The sequence below is a fragment of the Gossypium raimondii genome, chromosome 9, assembly GCF_025698545.1.
Source record: "Gossypium raimondii isolate GPD5lz chromosome 9, ASM2569854v1, whole genome shotgun sequence".
Classification (NCBI taxonomy): domain Eukaryota; kingdom Viridiplantae; phylum Streptophyta; class Magnoliopsida; order Malvales; family Malvaceae; genus Gossypium; species Gossypium raimondii.
In genome coordinates, this window is record NC_068573.1 from 4,189,407 (window position 1) to 4,208,412 (window position 19,006).

General features: G+C 33.4%; 1 long non-coding RNA gene across 1 annotated transcript; it reads left to right on the plus strand.

Moving 5' to 3' along the window:
* Window positions 1-8,701: 8,701 nt before the first annotated feature.
* Window positions 8,702-9,586, plus strand: LOC105797816 (uncharacterized). The gene is made up of 2 exons (XR_001134808.2): window positions 8,702-8,852; window positions 9,116-9,586. It is a non-coding gene; the product is annotated as an uncharacterized LOC105797816 (long non-coding RNA).
* Window positions 9,587-19,006: the final 9,420 nt, after the last annotated feature.

The window sequence follows — 19,006 nt, forward strand, 5'->3', positions numbered from 1 at the left end:
TGAAAGGCTCAAGACAGATGCAACAACTGTCTTTGACACCATTGTCAAATACTCTTTCAATAGAAGACGTCGATGATGAACATGAAGTTGTCGTTAGCGCAATCAGCTTCTCGAACAAACAACAAGCAGTAAAAAAACAGAAAGTGAATGAGAGGACTTAAAATCAACCATTGAAAGCAAACGTGTTAAGGAAAGCAAAAAAAAAAGGAAAGGAAATTGGGAAGAAGAAAGGAAAATTGGAAAAAAAAGAAGAGAAACAATGAAAAAACCATGGAAATAGTTTTTTAAAATATATTTTTTTATATTATGACAACATCCCACGTGTCACAATATTATTCTACCACATGTCCTGAACTTAACGGCATTACAAAAAATAATCAATTTAGTTGAAGAAAAAAAAGTTCGGGTACCAACCTAAGACAAAAAAAAACATAAAGTACCAATCTAGGAGAAGTGAGCAAGTTCAGGTACCAATTTTATATTTTTCCTTTATTAAAAAGTATATTTTAAAAAAAGAGATACAAGTGATTATTTGGTATGTGGAGGAAAGTTCTTTTTTTATTCCACCAGCAGATTTGAGATTTTGCAACATGTCTATTTATTTTTTTAATATTTTAAATATAACTTAAGAACACATGGCAAGATCGCAACCACGCTTGTGGAGTTAAAACTTTCCACCGTCAATGTACTAAATAATTATCTAAGAGACACATGTCAATTTTTTAAGGTTGCTTGTAGAATAAAAAAAGTACATTGCTAATGTACCAAATATTCACCCTAAGACTAATTATATTATAAAAATATATTTTATTTTTACTTGGTTGCTTATGGCTAGATTTGATTTTGTACTATATGCAATAGTCATTAGTCACCAACTCAACCCAAATTTGAACAATTGATGCTACTTTTCCTTCCCCTTACAAAGTTGTCTTCTCCAATTCACAAATCAACTCACCAAACAACAAATCACTTTTGTGGAGTTGTAGCAAGTACTTTAAATACCAGAGTGTCTCATCTTTTGTTATCACAGGGTTTTAACCATCCTTTTTTTCCTCAATTTGATTTCATGAACCTTTTTTTTAAATCAACATCAATTTTCTCAAATTAGCCTTCAAACGAAAAGAAATTCATCTCTCTCTAGCATGCACTTCTGATCACCAAATTCAAATGCTTGCTAAACAAAATCAATAACCATGTCAAATCTTATCATTTTAGAAGCACAAAAAAACCATAAATATAAACAATACCATGAGAAACAAAAAAATCAACAAGCTTACTCTCATTTACTCTATGCCCCCTTACTCGTTTATCGCAAGTTTATTCAAGGGGAAGAAGTGTTATCTTTTCAACAAAAGAGGTTGTAGCTCGTGGAAAAACAATAATTTTTCCATACAATTTAGATGAGAGTGTTTTTTTAGTCTTCAACATATCTTCAATTTGATCACCATGAGTTGTCACCACATGTTTCACAAGAACATCGATAAACTGTTGTAACAGATTTTGCAATAGACTTGAACTTCTTCCAATCTTACATCATCTTAAGATAGTGAAGTATGATGTGCCTTTCTTTCCCACAATAAAAGTATACATGTTTACCTTTCTTCTTGTTACATATATATTGTTGTTTACATGATGTTTTATTCAACGTTGCAATATTAGATTGACCATGCCTTGTATTTTCCTTTTTATTTGTTTCAAAGTGATTGTGAGTGACTTTTCATTCTTCTTAATATTAGCACAATTTGACTAATGTGACAAAATCCTTTGCATTCATAGCTTTAAACAACCTTTTTTCTTTAATTATGATTTCTCCTTCTTCATGTGAGTCTTTTTGCCATGGCTACTAGCTCCTCTAGCATCTTTAATTCACTTCTTATAGAAATTCTTCATGGTATTTGTGAGCAATTTTATTTGCTTGGTTATCTCATCAATACCTTCACTATTCGTTTCTTTGTTAAAATAGTCTTTTGAACCTTGAAAGCAATGTTCTTTTAAGGTCTCATTTTGTTACATTTTGATTCTTCCAAATTCAACTCAAAGGTTCAGTAACTTCTTCATTTGTTGGAATCACCACTCTTTCAAACTCCACTTACTTATGAATATCATCTGACTTCTCCTTTTACATCTTTGAAAACATGATAGGTTCATCAAATGTGACATTCTCGTTGAAGATAATTTTCTTTGTTTTTGGACACTATAGGTGAAAACCCTTTTATGCTAGAAGTGATCCCTAAAAACACTACTTTCTTTGCCTTTGGATCCAACTTTGATTCCTTAACATGATAGTATGCAGTAGAAAAAACACATTTAATGAGTCATAATCTATAGTAGACTCTTTGGACTCCTCCAGGATGAAAGAACAATTGGCACCTAGAATATCACTTAAAGGACTTCATATGGTAAGAAACCTTGGGAATGCTGAGGATGAGAGTTTGGATAGTCAATTAGGACCCCCAGAAGACTTATCAAACTCCTCTAAGATGAAGGAACTAAGGCACCTTTTCCCATGGTTTCGTGGTAATGAGAAACCCTAAAGGATAAGATAGACTTATGAGACTTAAGCCCAAATTTAGGTGTTGGAGTTCATTGGATTTAGATTGACCCAATCTTGAGGTTACGATATAACTTGAAGGAATTTCAGACTCTTCTTAAGGTGTTAAGGCTATGCATCTAAGGTTCTATTGTTATGTAATGCGGGTCGTAAAGAACTTGATCTTGAGGTTTAAACATAGCTAATGGGATTTACGGACTCCTCAAGCTCCTTCTTGGACTTGCAATAGTAGAAACATGGTTAGTCTACACTAGGGATTTTATCTCATGGGCACACCTCGATGCTCAAGTCACACATGCAACCTATTTTAAGATTTTCGAAAAAAGAAGAATGGGAACAAAAATGTAAGAGACAATTCATTAAGGATGAGAACATTAACAAAGCTAGTCTAACTAAGGTTTTTTTGTTCCATATAAGGGTTCTTTTGTTCCATTATGAGGTTTCTTTTCTTATTTCACCATCATCACATCTACCTTTATTTTATCCTTACTTGACCTCAAGTCCCTTTGGACCAACACATATGGCTAAGGGAAAAAACTTGCTTTTCGAGGTTGACCTTAAGAAACTTTAATGATGATGGTCTTTATCACTAAAAGAACTCTCCAAATTGCTTAGACTTCTTAGAGCCCTTATAGAGGAACATGCTTTGAGTTGTCCCATTGTATCACTCAATAATCTATACGAGAAGATACATTGGGAGAACATGGAGTGTGAGTGTTGAGAATGGACTCCTCTCTTAAGAGAAAACCTTGGTGATGTAGAATACTAACCTTAGGGTGCAGTGTCAGGGCTCCCCAAGGGGCTTAAGTTGTCTTGGCTTGGCATTTACTGTGGTGAGAAATTCTAGGTTTTCTTTGTAGACACTTACTTTTGTATTTTAATAAGATTTTTATGATTGAATCTTGTGCTTAATGAAATGGGTCTTACAAGAACAAAATGAGTTAAGTCAAATTTTAAATTTAAGGATTAAATTGAAATTTCAATTTTTGAAAATTTATGAGGATGTTGAATTAAGTTATGTTTTATTTTAATTCTATTTGAATAGATATTTAAAATTTTAATTAGGTTTGAATTGCTATTTAAATCGAATTGGGGTCATTCTTATTTAAATCGATATGCTTTTCGAGATTCCAGCATGAGGATTGATGGATATTTGGCCTTCGAGCCTTTTTCAAAATTAAATAAAAAAACAATTTTGATTAATTATTAATTTTTAAATAAATAAAATTTTATTTTCAAATTAATAGTAAATTAATTTGTTTTAGGTCCAATAGCCAGTTATAGAGTTCAGAGTCCAATTTCAAGTAAAGCCCAAATCAGTCAAAGTCAATAATCCAATGTTAGAGAAGCCCAAAGCCCAATTGTAAGGCCCAATTTGGAGGAGTCCACAATGTTTGGAATTTGACTTAGGGTGGATGAATGGGGCATTTATCGCCTTAAATTATATTATATTTATATGTTTGTTTATTATATTATTATTTAAAAATTCAGAAAATGGATATAGTTAATTCCACCAATCATCCCCACACTACACCCTCATTCCAAATTAGTCCTTAAATTTTAAAATATTCTAATTGCATTCCTAAACTATAGACGTTATATCTCATGTAGCATCATCTAAAATGATAATTTTAAAGAACAAAATGAATATTGTGAAAATGGATGTTGTAAAATATTTATTTGAGGTTTTAAATTTTTACAAAAGTTTTATCGTTCACTCTTTTTTTTTCGGTTTCACTTTATTTTTAGTTTTGAAAAGTTATGTGACAATGTTTTATTTTTTAATTTTCATTTTAAATTATATAGCATAAAATTTGATGTTTCATTTAATGGTTAAATTAACAGTTTTAATAATGGAAGGACTTTATTGATATAACATTGATAATTGAAATGTAATTAAAATGTTTTGGAATTTAAGGACTAATTTAAAATAAGGGTCATAATTTAAAAATGTTTGGTGCAATTAACTCCAAATAATATATATATATATATATAACACTCAAAAGAAAATCAAGATCAAGAACATCTAACCGGATAAGAAGCTAATGGCCTATTTTCATCTCTCCAACAATTTCTCCTTACATATCTAATTTTAAAAGGGTAAAGGGTAAAAAAGCGTTATCAATCTCCTTCTGATCAAACTCAGTTCTATGATCATATTTTAAAGTTAAAGAAATCGTATTGGCTTTATTTGGTAAATTGCAGCATTCAGGAGAAGTTTCCACCCACTAAAACGTTTAAGTTGATTTCTTCTCAAATGGTTTCTTTAGGGAAAAAAAAGGGAATCAAATACTCTTAGAAGTGTGGTGTTAGAAAGACTTGATAGATGAACACTAAGCGCAGTTTAATTTTATTTGAAACTCATTTCTGTTGTCAAGCAATTACCTGCCATCAACAAGATTGTAGTCCAAAAGCTAAGAAAGGTGACTATATATTGTAATTTTTTTAAAAGATTTATGATTTTTATTGTTTTTTTTAATATTATATTTATAAAAATTTATAAATCATAAGTATCAATTTGGGAGAAGTTGCTAAATCCATGGACCAAACATGTATTTAAGCCACAGAAAATAAAAGAAAAATAATTAAATTGCTAAACAAGAAAAAGTATAGGGACTACATTGCAAATTTACCTAAATATCCTTTTGAAATGATGATATAATGTGCAACTTCAACTTGTCATTAGATTGTCAACAAAGGATGCAACGGAAACCAAAATATAACAAATCGACAACCAAGGGCGGATCTAGGGGGTTGGCAAGGGCCTCAGCCCCCCTTAAAATGGAAATTTTTTCATTTAGGCCGTTTATAATTTATAAAATTTTAAATTAGTATTGGTAAAATTGTACTTTGGCCCCCAAAAATGATAAAAAAATTATAAAGATATAGGCTATTAAAATGTCAAATTTTCATTTTTACTATCACAAAAAATATATAATTTAATTCCGCCCCCCAAAAAAAAAATTCTAACTTTGCCCCTACCCCCGTTAAGTCGAATTTCTGGATTCGCTATTGCCTAAAACATTCGTGACCAAATCATAACTTTTTAAAGTTTGATGATCAATGCGTAATTTAAATCGTTCATGAGTATCTAAATTTCTAGTTTATCTAAATTTTAATTGATTATTACCCCACCCTTAAACCTAATTTTCAAAAATAAAAAATGCTCTCCTATAAAATCAATTTGAGTAATAAAGTTTCAAGTTCAAATTGTTTTGGCATCCCTAGCAACTAAGAGTAACATGTAAAAACAGTACCATAGAATGGTGGCATCTATTTAAAGATCCTCTTCTGGTAGGATCCTTAGAATCTTTTTAAATCAATGGTTGAAATTAAAAGGAAGAAATAGAAACACTCATTGACCATTGATGTTGTCACGTCAAATTTTATAGATAATTGTGCCATTACCTTCCCACTAATTCAATTGGTTCCATTTACAAGTAAGGGATTTTTTTGGTAAAGCTTCAGCTAAAAGAATTACTCTTTTCTCTATTATAGCAAAGTAATCTAAAAAATTTTGAGCTAACCCTTAAACCCATCGAAAACGAGAACCAATTCTCTCTATATTGAAGGAAGAAAAGTACCAACTTCGAGGTGACCATTTGGAATTGTCAGTAACTGAGGTTAATCAGGATTTTGGTTTAAAGTATAAAGGAAATGATTGAAACTGTTGTCAAGCATCTTAATCAGTATGATTATGCATGATTTAATGTGAAATATATTGCGTATATATAGTTTGCGAATTTGGTGTTTAGGGATAAACAGTAAACTATTGAAGAATGGCTGAAGGTTAAGACAAAATAGAGACAATGTTAACTTAAATGAAGAATCAAAACAAGAAATGCCAAATATTTCTGAAAAGCGATGGGTCCATGAATTTTTTTATTTTAACAACAGGGGAAGTTAGAGGAATGGGATTTAGTAGCTTAGATTATGCTTAATTGTTTTATCTAAGCTATGCTTATATTCTTGGTTTCAATGTTAGGCTTGGAGGAACAAAGACAAACCCAAAAACTAGGGATGTTGGTTCTAAGTATTTATACTATAATAAAGAAGGGAAGCGATCGAAGAAATTCAACAATAATGATAAACGGAGTCAAGAGCCTAAAAATATAACTCGAATTGGGTGTGAAGCAAATATGCAAGTGGCGTTCAAAAAGTGTAAAAGTAGATGGGTTGTTACAAACTTAGTTTAAAAGCACAATCATGAATTGGTTGTACATCATGCACAGAAGAACCTGATAAAGTCATTTCATGAAGTTCTAGTCGATACAAAGGCTGAAGCATTGGCAATGAATAGGTCGGAATCCAATATTCCCAAAAGATGTCATTCTTTGCTAACCAAGTTGGGGGATATGAGAAAATAAGCTTCAGGAAAAAAGATCTTATTTACTTGTTGCAAGCGGAGTCGATGAGAGAAATCAAACATGGGGATGCAAACGCTTCTTTAGAATAATTTAAGTTGAAAAGAACAAATGATCTTAGTTTGTACATGAATTATACCAAGGATGAGAACAACTGACTTCAAAATATATTTGGGTCGACTCCTGCAGCAAGATAGGTTACACACACTTCAGAGATGTCATTGCATTTGACACAACATACAAGACTAAAAGATATGATCTACCATTATTGGTATTTGTTGGAGTTGTAGACACCATTTTTTTGATGAAAACGGGTCGACTCGGGTTTTGAAAATGAAAACGAAAACGAGAGTCGCCACCAATCCTTTTTGATAAGGTGTGATTGGATCACCTCGAAAAGTGGTTGTTTTTAATAAACGGTTTGATTTTATTAAAACAAGAAGTTTGGTCCACGAAATTCAGAAAAACAGGTTCAGGAGTCGGTTACGTACGAGGAAGGATTAGCACCCTCGTAACGCCCAAAATTGGTACCTAGTTGATTAGTTAATATTTTAATGTCGAAAATTGAAAACTTTGAAGAATTTTAAAAACACGATCCTTGTATTAAAATATAATTTTTTGGGAAAAAAGGCATATTTCACATTAATCGAGAAAAAAATCATATCCAGTAAGTTATAACACAATATCTCGAATTCCCGATACGCGAATGAATGCTAAAAATTTACTTATTTAAAAGATATTTAGCTATCCCGAATTTTAAAAAAGGGATCACGACCAGTAAGTTAGGACACGATCTTTTTTAATTCCCGAGATCGTTTAAAACTTGAGTTTGGAAATATTCACGTATTTAGATTTATTGTGAAAATCGAAACCCAGTAAATTAGGGTACGACTTTCTCAAATCTAAATACGAAATTTTGCTTGTTTTAAAGTCGTAAAACACAATGTTAATATGGATAGCAAAACAATAATAAATACGACGATGTAAACATAATACGAATAACCACAACAAAATGATAAATAAATAAATAAAAGATGACAAAATAATTATACATGAAATAATAGACAACTAGGGCTAACATTTCATAAAAATAATGATGAACACATAAATAAATATAAGATAAAGCAATAATAAAAACACAAAAATAAATAAAATTGTAAAAGTAAAATCTATGTATGTATACACATATACCATAATTTGAAGTAAAAAGGTATTTAATAATATTAATAATGATGCTAATAATAATAATAATAATAATAATAATAATAATAATAATAATAATAGTTTTAATAATATATAATAATAAAAATAATAGCACATATTAAAATAACGTACACATATATATGAAGACAAATGAAAATATAAATAAAATAAAAATTAATAGTTAAAAAAATAAATAAAATAAAATAAAAAACGAAAGGGATTAAATCAAAATAAAAACAAAAATACTGGGCGAATTTAAACATGAAAATACAAAGGGGACTGATTTATAACGCGCGCGAAGCCCAGGGGATCGATTTGGAATATATCCCAAGCCCTACACGCAGCGTTTTGACACAGGCTGAAATGAAACATACGAGAAATTATGCGGCCGAATTAAAAAAACAAAACAGGACTAAATTGCACTAGGGCGCGAAGGAGGAGGGACTCCGCGCGCAAATATCCCCTTCAGCGAAAACACGCGGACCTTCCGGGTCGGATCGGGTCGATGCGCGGATCTGGGGGGGGAAAACGGGGCCGTTTTGTTTAGGGTATTTAAACCCGATTTTCTTCAAAAAAAACTTCAGCCACCTTTTTTAAAAAAATTTTAAAACCCCTCTATTCTCTCAAAAATGGCCGGCCTTTGAGTTGCCATAGCGCCGCCATAGCGCTCGCCACACCGCCACCGCCTCCGACGGCCGACGAAGCGCCAGATCGGCGTTCAAAGCCCTATCCCAGTGAGTTTTTCTCTTTTCTCTTTATATTTTCGTTAAATAAAAATAAAGAAAAAAACAGTGATAAAAATAAAAAAAAGGAAAGATTGAAATAAGAAAAACCAGGAAATCACCTTGGTTTCTGGCTTTTTATTTATTTCTGAAAAAACGTTCGTAGAAAGGGGAAGCCCCCCCATTCCAGATCTTTGAATGGCTTTATATAGCCATTGTTACAACTTGTTTCTATTATTATTTTTTATATTTTTTTTCACTGTTGCGTGTTACAGGTGGCTGAGGCGGCAAGTGGGCGACGTTGGTGGCGGTGGTAGAGGGCAGGTGAGCGGCGATGGGACAGTGGCGGCGCGGCGCCAGAAGACCAAGGGTCTAAAGACCCTAGGTGCGGCGCTAGGCTAGGGTTAGGGGGAGTAGGTTTTTTTTAGGGTTTGGGCTGATTGGGTTTGTCGGTTATTTGGGCCTGGTTCTGTTTGGGCTTTGGGTGTTGTAATTGGGCCATTCGGATTTGGGTTTAGTCTAGGTGGGTTAATTTGGAATTGGGCTGAGGTTTTGGGGTTATTTTGTAATTGGGTTGGGTAGCTGGGGGTTAATTGTAATTGTTTTTGTTTGGGTTAAGGGTTAGTTGGGCCCGGGCATGAAAATTGGGCTTGTACAGGAGTGAACAATCATCACCAAACAATAACTTTTGCATTTGCAATATTGTCATATGAGAAGCATGATAGTTTTCTTTGGGTTCTGAATAAGTTAGCACAATGCATGAGAATGAAGAAGCCAGTGTCAGTGGTTACAAATGGGGACCGGGCAATGCATTTGGCATTGAAACCAATTATTGACGAAGTTAACTATAGGCTTTGCGTCTTGCACATACAAAGGAATGTTGTCTCTTATATCCACAAAGTTGAAGATTTAAAGGCATTTAAAAGATGCATGTATTCATGGTGGATGGAAGAATAATTTGACCAATAATGGAAGAACATGGTTAAGACACATAACCTATAAAATCATCAATGGATTGTGAAAGGATATAACAAGATATGTATGCGAGGGCTAGCTTTTCTAATAGGTAAATTCTTTGGATGGATGAAAATAACATCTATATGCGTATGGTGCAACTCATTCCTAAAAAAGTATATCAAGAGAAATGGATCATTTCTTCGATTTTTATATTTGATCGATAATGTTGTAGCAAGCATGCAAAGGCTGAAAGTCGAAATAGATTTTGATAAGATGCAAAATGAGCATGTGACCACAATCTTCATTCAACCAATCTAGAAACATGTAGTTGAAGTTACCACAAATTCATTCAAACGATTCTCGAAACAATTAAGAAGGCAAGATATGATAATCCAAAAAAGGAATGCTATAGAAATGGATTAGAATAGGAGAATGTATACACTGACATGGTATTTGCGCCCTGAGAAGGAGACAAAGTTGTGTTACTATTCATCAAATGGCATAATGAGACGTTCATGTAAAAAGTTTGAAACGAAAAGGTTTCCTTACAAGCATTATATGTTTGAGATGAAAAATTGAGCATATGAAGTTAATATCAGCATTGTGCATAATGAATCGTTGGACAAAAAAGAACAGAGATGTCAATTTGTCATCGCTCTATTTTGGTAATGATAATGATGCAATGGAGAATGTAACAACCTGTTTTCAGTGATACCGGAAATAGTGGTTTTGGAACCACAATTTTGATGAGTAAATTATTATTTTATTATTTATTTAATGTCTACGGGATTATATTAAGGTCGTATTAAAATTTCGTTAAACAAATTTTGATGTTTAAATGATTAATTAGGTGAAAGGACTAAATTGTAAAAAGTGTAAAAAATTAGTTCTATTAGTTAAAGGGGTCCAATGGCTATGAAATCTTCAAATAATGGACTTGAATGGTAAATATACCATTTAAGGAGTTAGTGGATATACATGGGTAAGGTTTTATTGAAATTTTGATGGTTTTTAAAGGTTAAAATAGTAATTTAGTAATTAAAAGAAAATTAAGTAAAGAAAATATGAGAAAATGTTATCATCTTCCTTTTTTTTTCTTATTGTTGGCTGAATCCACCATTGTTGAAGGGGAGAGAGCTTCGTTTTGAATTCTTCCTTGCATGGTATGATTTTGTGCCCCGTTTTTAATATTTTTATGTTTTTGAGTTCGTTTTAGCTTAATCTAGCTAGCCCAGAGGTTAACTTGTAAAACTGTTAAAGGTTTAGGGACTTTCCATGGATGTTTTTGAATAGGTTTTGACGTTAGTTGATGGATAATTTATCTTTTTTGTAAAACAAACATGTTTTGTTAAGTGGTTTTTGATTAAATCTGGAATTAGGGATTAAATTGTTAGAAGTGTAAATCTATGGGTTTTGTGTGAATTGTTGATGATGATGGGTTTTTGAAGGTCCCTAGCAACATGGGTTAATTTTTATTTAGGTTAAAATGGTTAAATCCTAAGTTATGAACTTAAGGACTAATTGTGAAAAGTTAAAATGGTAGGGGCAAATTTGTAATTTTTCATAAATATAAATTATGGATTAAATTGAATTCTATAAGTACTTAATTGAATGAAATTATTTATTTAGATCAAGATAAACCACAATCGGATTTAAACCGAGGAAAAGTTAAAGCTTCGAACTAGTTCGACTATACTTTTACGTCCTATTATCGAGGTAAGTTCGTGTGAACTATAATTGTTTTAATGTTATCTAAATTGAAGTTTTACTATGTTGTTTTAATATAAATGACTTTAAATATAAATGCATCAATTATATGATGAATTAACGGACATCAAGTATCGGTTGAACCTTAAGAATTCTTAGGATACAAATGACATGTCATTAGGGATTTCATATTTCTGGTACTAGTCTTGAATGTTCTACCAATGGCTGAGATCCTACATTTGTTGCAGATTCTCCACAGCTCGTGTGAGCAGCACCGTGTAGCCTGCATTCTAGCCCACAACTCATGTGAGCATTGATGTAAAGGAAATGCTATGGTTGTATGTAAAGGCATACTATGTGTGAGCTTTTCTGAGTATCCAATGTAATTCTAGATGGTTTAACGAGTAAGAAAAGGAAAGAAAATGGTAATAATGCAAATGGATTAAATCATGACATTATGAAAATGATTTATGAGCTAAAATGATGTAATTATATATGGATATTTACTTATCTTATGGTTGATTTCATTTGTGTCATGGACAAGTATACTAACTTGTAAGTTTGATGATGATGTATAGGCTTTTACTAAGCTTATGGCATCGGTAATGATTTATGCTAAATCTATGACTTGTATAAATGACATGGTAAGTTAAGTTTACATTTATATGAGTTTACTAAGCACTCGTTGCTTACATAGTTATTTTCCTTTGTTTTATAGATTATCGAGAGCTCGATCAGTTGGAAGCTCGTCGAAGACTTATCACACTATCCAACAATATTTTTGGTAGTTTTTGTGTATTTTGGCTAAGGTTAATAATGGCATGTATAGGATGTTTTGTAATGGTGACTTGGTATGTTTATGCTTTGAAGATTATGTTTGGTTTGGTGTACTTTAATGTTTTATTCAGTATTGTCAAATTAGTCACTTTCAAGTGCTTGTAAATTAGGTTCTTTTGGTATGTTGATGATGGTTTGAAAATGATCTTTTGTGTCATGTTTTGGCATATATTTGAACTAGGTCTTTATGCATGAAATTAGGCAATGTTAACTTGATTTGGTAAATGACGTTTAGATGCAATTGTGGTGCTTTTAAATGGCAGATTGGTTAGGTGAATTAGGTTGTTTGAAATGGCATGATTAAAGGTATTTGAATGATTCTTAAGTCCCTTGAAAGTGTGCACAAATGGACTAGTTAATTATGCATGTAATGGACTTGAAATGGCTTGATTTTAGGTAAATTTTTGGGTCCACACAGCCTGGGACACGGGTTGTTAGATGGCCGTGTCTCATATGGCCTAGCTAAACAATCGTGTGTCATTTGAGAGCTTCTTAGTGTTCAAGATAGTGAGTTACACTGCCTATCACACAGGTGTTTGTGGCAACTCAGAGACTTACACGGCCTAGCACACAGCCTGGCACATGGTCGTGTGTCCCTTGTTCGAAAGTTACACGGCCTGGGGTGATGTCACACGGCCTGGCCACACGGCCGTCTGACCCCTATTTTCCAAATTTTGCAACTTTTTTCTTGAAACTTCTGTTTTGCTTCAAATTAGTTCTGAATTGCTTTAAAGTTATTTTTGGGGCCTCGAAGGCTCAATTTAGGGACAAAATACATCTAATTGAATGAATTATAATATGTTTAATTTATTTAAATATTATGATATTAAATGTTTTTGTTGTTCGGTAATACTCTGTAACCCTAATTTGGCGACAGAGACTGGTTAGGGGTGTTACAAAGAAATTACGACAAGGATCATTAATTTCCCTTTTCAATCATGTTTTGTACACTACCTCAAAAATTCAAGAAGAGATTGAACAAGTTGCAAGAGTTTTGGCTAAGATGACTACAACTTTGCATGCTTCCTCGAAATCAAATAACAAATAGTCCAATAAAGATGCAAGAGTTGAAAACCCTTGTAAGAGAAATTGCTAGTTTCCAAGGAAGTAAGAGTAAAAGAAAAAAAGCCATACATATTCGAGATGTGGAAAGTTAGACATAATTTTTGAACTTGGCAACTGTTCAGTGTCGGTGCTATTAAAACCTCAATTGTTGGTGAAATAAATGATTAAGAGTATAATACATTGGATGATGAAGTAGGCAAGAGTGGATGTCATTCTAATGATAGTTAGTCTATTAAGGTACCATTCTAATTAATTTATTTGCAAGGCTTCCTTTTTAATAAATGGTATGTTATTCATTATTCTTCAAGACCAGTTACATGAGAACATCAACAATACTAATGTTTGCAGTTCAAAGAATGATGAAGGTTGTAGCTTCGTAGACCCGAATTACTGGCCTTTCAATTAATTATTGTGTTCATGAGTTTAGCCTTAACAATAAATTCATTTGGAATAACATCCACTCTCGCCTTCTAATAGACTACTAGTGTGTATAGTTTCACAATATATGGCACAATTTTGTAACTAAAAGATTAGGTGTGGTTTATCAAATGCTAAATAGGTAATGCATATAGTAACAATGGTTAGACATAGCCCATTAATACAGTACAGGTTTTTGGGTTAGCGCAATGTTGACGCCCGTGATGAATAATACAAATTAAATATGTGAACAAATCACATTAACTTGTTATGATAAGAAACAATGGGCAGGAAAAGGGTATTACAAATTTAACAAAAATAGTCTATCATAAGTTTAGCTTAGAATTCAATAATGCTTTACAAAATAACAAGTTCAAGGATAATGAAAATTGTAGAAAGAATACATAAAGAATAGTACATGAAGATGGATCCAACTATATCTAATTGTGGCTTAGGTTTATGTAATGTAGCTTTGTTATAACCTCATTTCGCTTGGAATTTAGCTTGTTGCAAAGCAACTTGCCTGCTAAATTGGTACGACTGATGGGATTGCATTCCTTTTGTGAAAAATCATACCATAAAGAGGTTCTTGGCCAAATCTCATATTGCTTTTTTGCCCATGGTTCGCTGGTTCCTTTCCAGAGTTTATGCTTTGCTTGGATCACTCGCCTCCCTCCAACTTACCTTTCAATCTAATTGTCTACAATGTAAAGAAAAGAGTGGGTGAGTTGTTACAAAATGAATAAATAGGAAAGAATAACCTTATTGCAATACAAAGCATAAGCTAAACATAAACAAAGGAGTGGTCTCTAAATTGGGAATAGAGTTCGCCATACTAGTGCGAAGTCTATTTCACAAACACTTACAGTTAGATAGCTTAAATAAAACTTTGGATTTTAGAAGCACAATCTTATTCACTTGTTTATTTCTGTTGGATAAGTGGATCACCTTATAACGCCTCGAAATGACTCAATGAGTCATTAACATGTCCCACAAGTGTAGCACAAGGCTAAACACTCTCCAACACACCAACATGTCCCGTTGAATTGAGCATAGCTCGACATTCCCTTATCTCTCCACTCTGTCCTAGGGTTTCAATGCCCAAAACATAAAGCATAAAGGTGAGTACTCACAACCCTATGGCATGTCAATATATTCAACATAGAGCTCACAAAGAAAGCTCGCATGAAAACATGTCTTAAAACATAGTTATAAACAGAGCTTTAAAGAAGAATTTGGACTTGGAATTTAGTTGAAAACTCTAAGCTCCTGAATAATACAATGGTTCGGACATACAAGTGCCGATCCCTGAACATTCACTGATTGCTGTGAACTTTAAACAAGTTTTGTTTTTCCCTTATCTTAGTTGGTAGATGGTCCGGTTGGTTTGTAACACACATAAACATACACATATCACTTTAATAAACAAAACAAATTAAATTGAAACATACGAGCGAACCTAGTTTTCTGAACAATTAACTCTAATAAACCGAAGTCTTACCTTAGATTCTAATAGCTAGGTTCTGGGTAGGGTCTTGACACAAAATAATCTATGAGAGAATTTTTCAATGGAAATGACTTAATTTATAGGCACTAAGTGTTTCAGTACTCTTAGGAAACCCTAATTGACTTAGGAAAAAGTTACGTGCATGAATAGTTTCCTAAGAAGAAAACAAGTCAACTTCCTAATGCAGGTACAACTCAACTTATACTGGCGTACCCCGGTTTGCCAAACTTACTTGATGTACTCAACTCGTCAAGATTATTGGAGTACCCTTCTCAACACATCTTTTGATGTACATTGTTTGTCGAACCTGCTGGCAAACTCTACTAAATAAATCTTTTGGCGAGTACCGACGCGCCAAACCACTGGCAAAGATTTGCTTGCTTTGCCCAAACTCCTAAGCCCTATCTCAGGATGTTACACCATCAGATCCCACCAGAGAATGTCTAACCTTAGACGTTACCCGTAGAATTACTCAATTTAAAATTAACAAAGTGTAACACCCCTAACCCTAATCTGTCGCCAGAACAGGGTTACGGAGCATTACCGGAGTTTATAAATCAAATAGACAGAAAATGCAAACATTTCATATCATATAGCATTTATGTCAAAAACCAATCAAAGTCCTACATATTGTACCATGTGCTAGGTCGTGTGAGCATTCTGTTTTGCAATTTAAAATATGCAGGGGACACACAGCCATGTCACCTGGCCGTGTGTCACACAAGACTGAGACACACGTCCATGTAGACGAAAATAGGTCATTTCCGAGCCACATTTCTCACCCAATTTGCCAACAACCTAACCAAAAATTTTCACAATAACAAGATATAACAAGGCACTCAAACCAAGCCATAACCAAGTTTTATACATGACATAACACCACATATATCCAAGAATCCATACTTACCAAATTAACTAAATACTCATAAATGCAAATTTATACCAAACATTCAAATTGGAAACCAATCATCAATATACCTATAATTTTACCATCATTTAACCTTATCAACATATATCAAACATGACAAGCCATATATATATATACATATCAAAATATATCAAACACAAGCCATTCAAATGGCTAATCTCAACAAGATAACTACATGTTATCAATAGTCAAGATAACCTGTACATGCCATTATAACCAAATTTAATTTACTAAATATACTGAAAAGGTCGTTGGATAGTGTGAAGTTGCTCCGACCAGCTTCCAACTAAAATGAGCTTCTAAATTACTATAAAACATGAAAAATAACACAGAGTAAGCATTTAAGCTTAGTAAGTTCGTATAACATGGAATTTAACTTACCATTTAATCACAATTAAGGTAAGCATTCAAGGCATATTCAAACCAAATTGGCCAAAAGCCCTAACACATATTCTCAACATATTAGCCATGTAAACACATATAATAACCCATAAACATGGATGAACATAGTCATCAAGCAAGTTCCATACATGTATCATCCATCTTATATTTCAATATATCATGTAATATCATTTCCATGTAATTCAAGTATATACTCGTAATTGTTCATATCGAACTCATATTGTTTCATATCAGAACTTTACTCGTTGAACCATTTAAAATATAGTTGGATACATGGGTAGTACACACGAAGTGTACAAATCTGTAATCTGTCAATTCATATACATATGTGCTCATACGAGCATGTTAACGAGAAGCTCTTTCGAGCCATATAACAGGAAGCTCTTGTTAGCTGAATAACGAGAAACTCTTGTGAGCCAAATATCGAGAAGCTCAAACGAGTTGTATAATGGGAAGCTCAAGAGAGCCATTAATCGGGAAGCTCATGAGAGCCAAATATTGGGAAGCTCGTGAGAGCCATGGTGTTTCCGCAACACATGCAGGACCACAACCAATTGGGAACCCTTAATGACATGTCATTTGTATCCATCAATTTTCTAAGGTTCACAAGGGACTTGGTACTTTTCGGATATGTGATCAGTAATTATACATGGAAATTATACAAACCACACACAATAATATACAATTCAAAACAAATAAATGTACAATTTAGTTGCATGAACTTATCTCGATAAGTTTTCGTAGATACGAAGGCTACTACTCCTATACTTTCTCTTTTCCTCGATCTAACTCTGTATTAGGTCTATCCAAATCTATACGATGAATTTAACTCAATTTAATATAATTCATATTCAATTTAATCCAACACACATCTTTGGAAAATTACTATTTTACCCCTATACTTTTAATTAATTGCAATTTTGTCCCTAGGCTCTAAAAATGGGCCATTTTACCAAAAAAATCCATTTTTAATTAAAATTTACCGAAATGGGCCACTTTTTTAATTATTTACCGGAGTGGGCCAATTTCGCAAAATCGCTGCCACATAAGCGCGATGTCAGGGTACGTGACAGATCATCGCGTCCACGTCAGCAGGTCACGCTGACGTGGACGTGATGACACGCGAGCGTGAACAGTACCCCAACAGTCAAAAAATTGACCGTTGCCCCCTCCAACGGTCAATTTTTTTACTATAAAACCCCCCACCCCTTATTTTTTCACAAACAAATATTCTCTCAATTTCCTTCTAAAATTCTCTCAATTTCCTTCCAAAATTCTCTTAAACTCTCAAATTCCTTCCAAAATCCTCTCAATTTCCTTCAAAAAATCTCTCAAATCCATATTAAATTTCTTTTTCCATTCAATTTCATTTTTTTAAAGAAAGTTTTAAATATTTTTATTTTTTTAAAATAATTTTAAAATTTTTAATATTTTCAACAATGGCAGGATCATTAATTCGTCTTGATAGGAATCACATATCGGTGGAGCAAATGAAAATGGTAAGTATTAAATTTAAATTTTAAATTTTATTTAAGATATTTGTATTTATGTATTTTTAGATAATTATTAATTTATTTATTTTTTGTTATAAAAGTCTAAAGATCGGGTATTGGAATGCAATATTCGGAATATGTATGGTCCTCCATCACCGTTAGTAGAGAACTACCTGCGGGAAGCGGGATTTTGGCACGTGGCAACAGTAGGCCGGGGATGTAAGTTGGAGCCGAAACTGATAAGTGGGTTAATCGAGAGGTGGAGACCTAAGACGCACACATTTCATCTTCCATGTGGAGAGTGCACTATCACTCTAGAAGATGTCCATCTGCATTTGGGATTGTCGGTGGACGGGCACCCAGTCACCGGGTCTGCCCAATCTAGCAATTGGGAGGCGGTGTGCTATGAGCTTTTGGGCGCTATTCCAGATAAAATGGATGGAGGTAAGGTGGAGATGGGCTAGTTACGTGCCACCTTCCCCGATCTGAATGCAGATTCAACCGAAATTGAAAGAATCCGATATGCTCGAGCATACATTCTTCAAATAATTGGAGGCTATCTGATGGCCGACACGTCACGGAGCCGTGTACATCTAAGGTGGCTGCTAAAACTCGTTGATTTTAGAGCAGTCGGTGAATTAAGTTGGGGGTCTGCCGTCTTGGCAACATTATATCGGGAGATGTGTGGGGCGACCAAACCGAGGAGAGCAAAAATCGGAGGTTTCCTGTCACTACGGCAATCATGGGCACGGTTTCGCTTTCCATTTCTACGTCCTCGAGTGAACCACCCATATACATTCCCACTCGTAACGAGGTAAATTTTATATTACATTTTGAAATTGTTATGTAAATT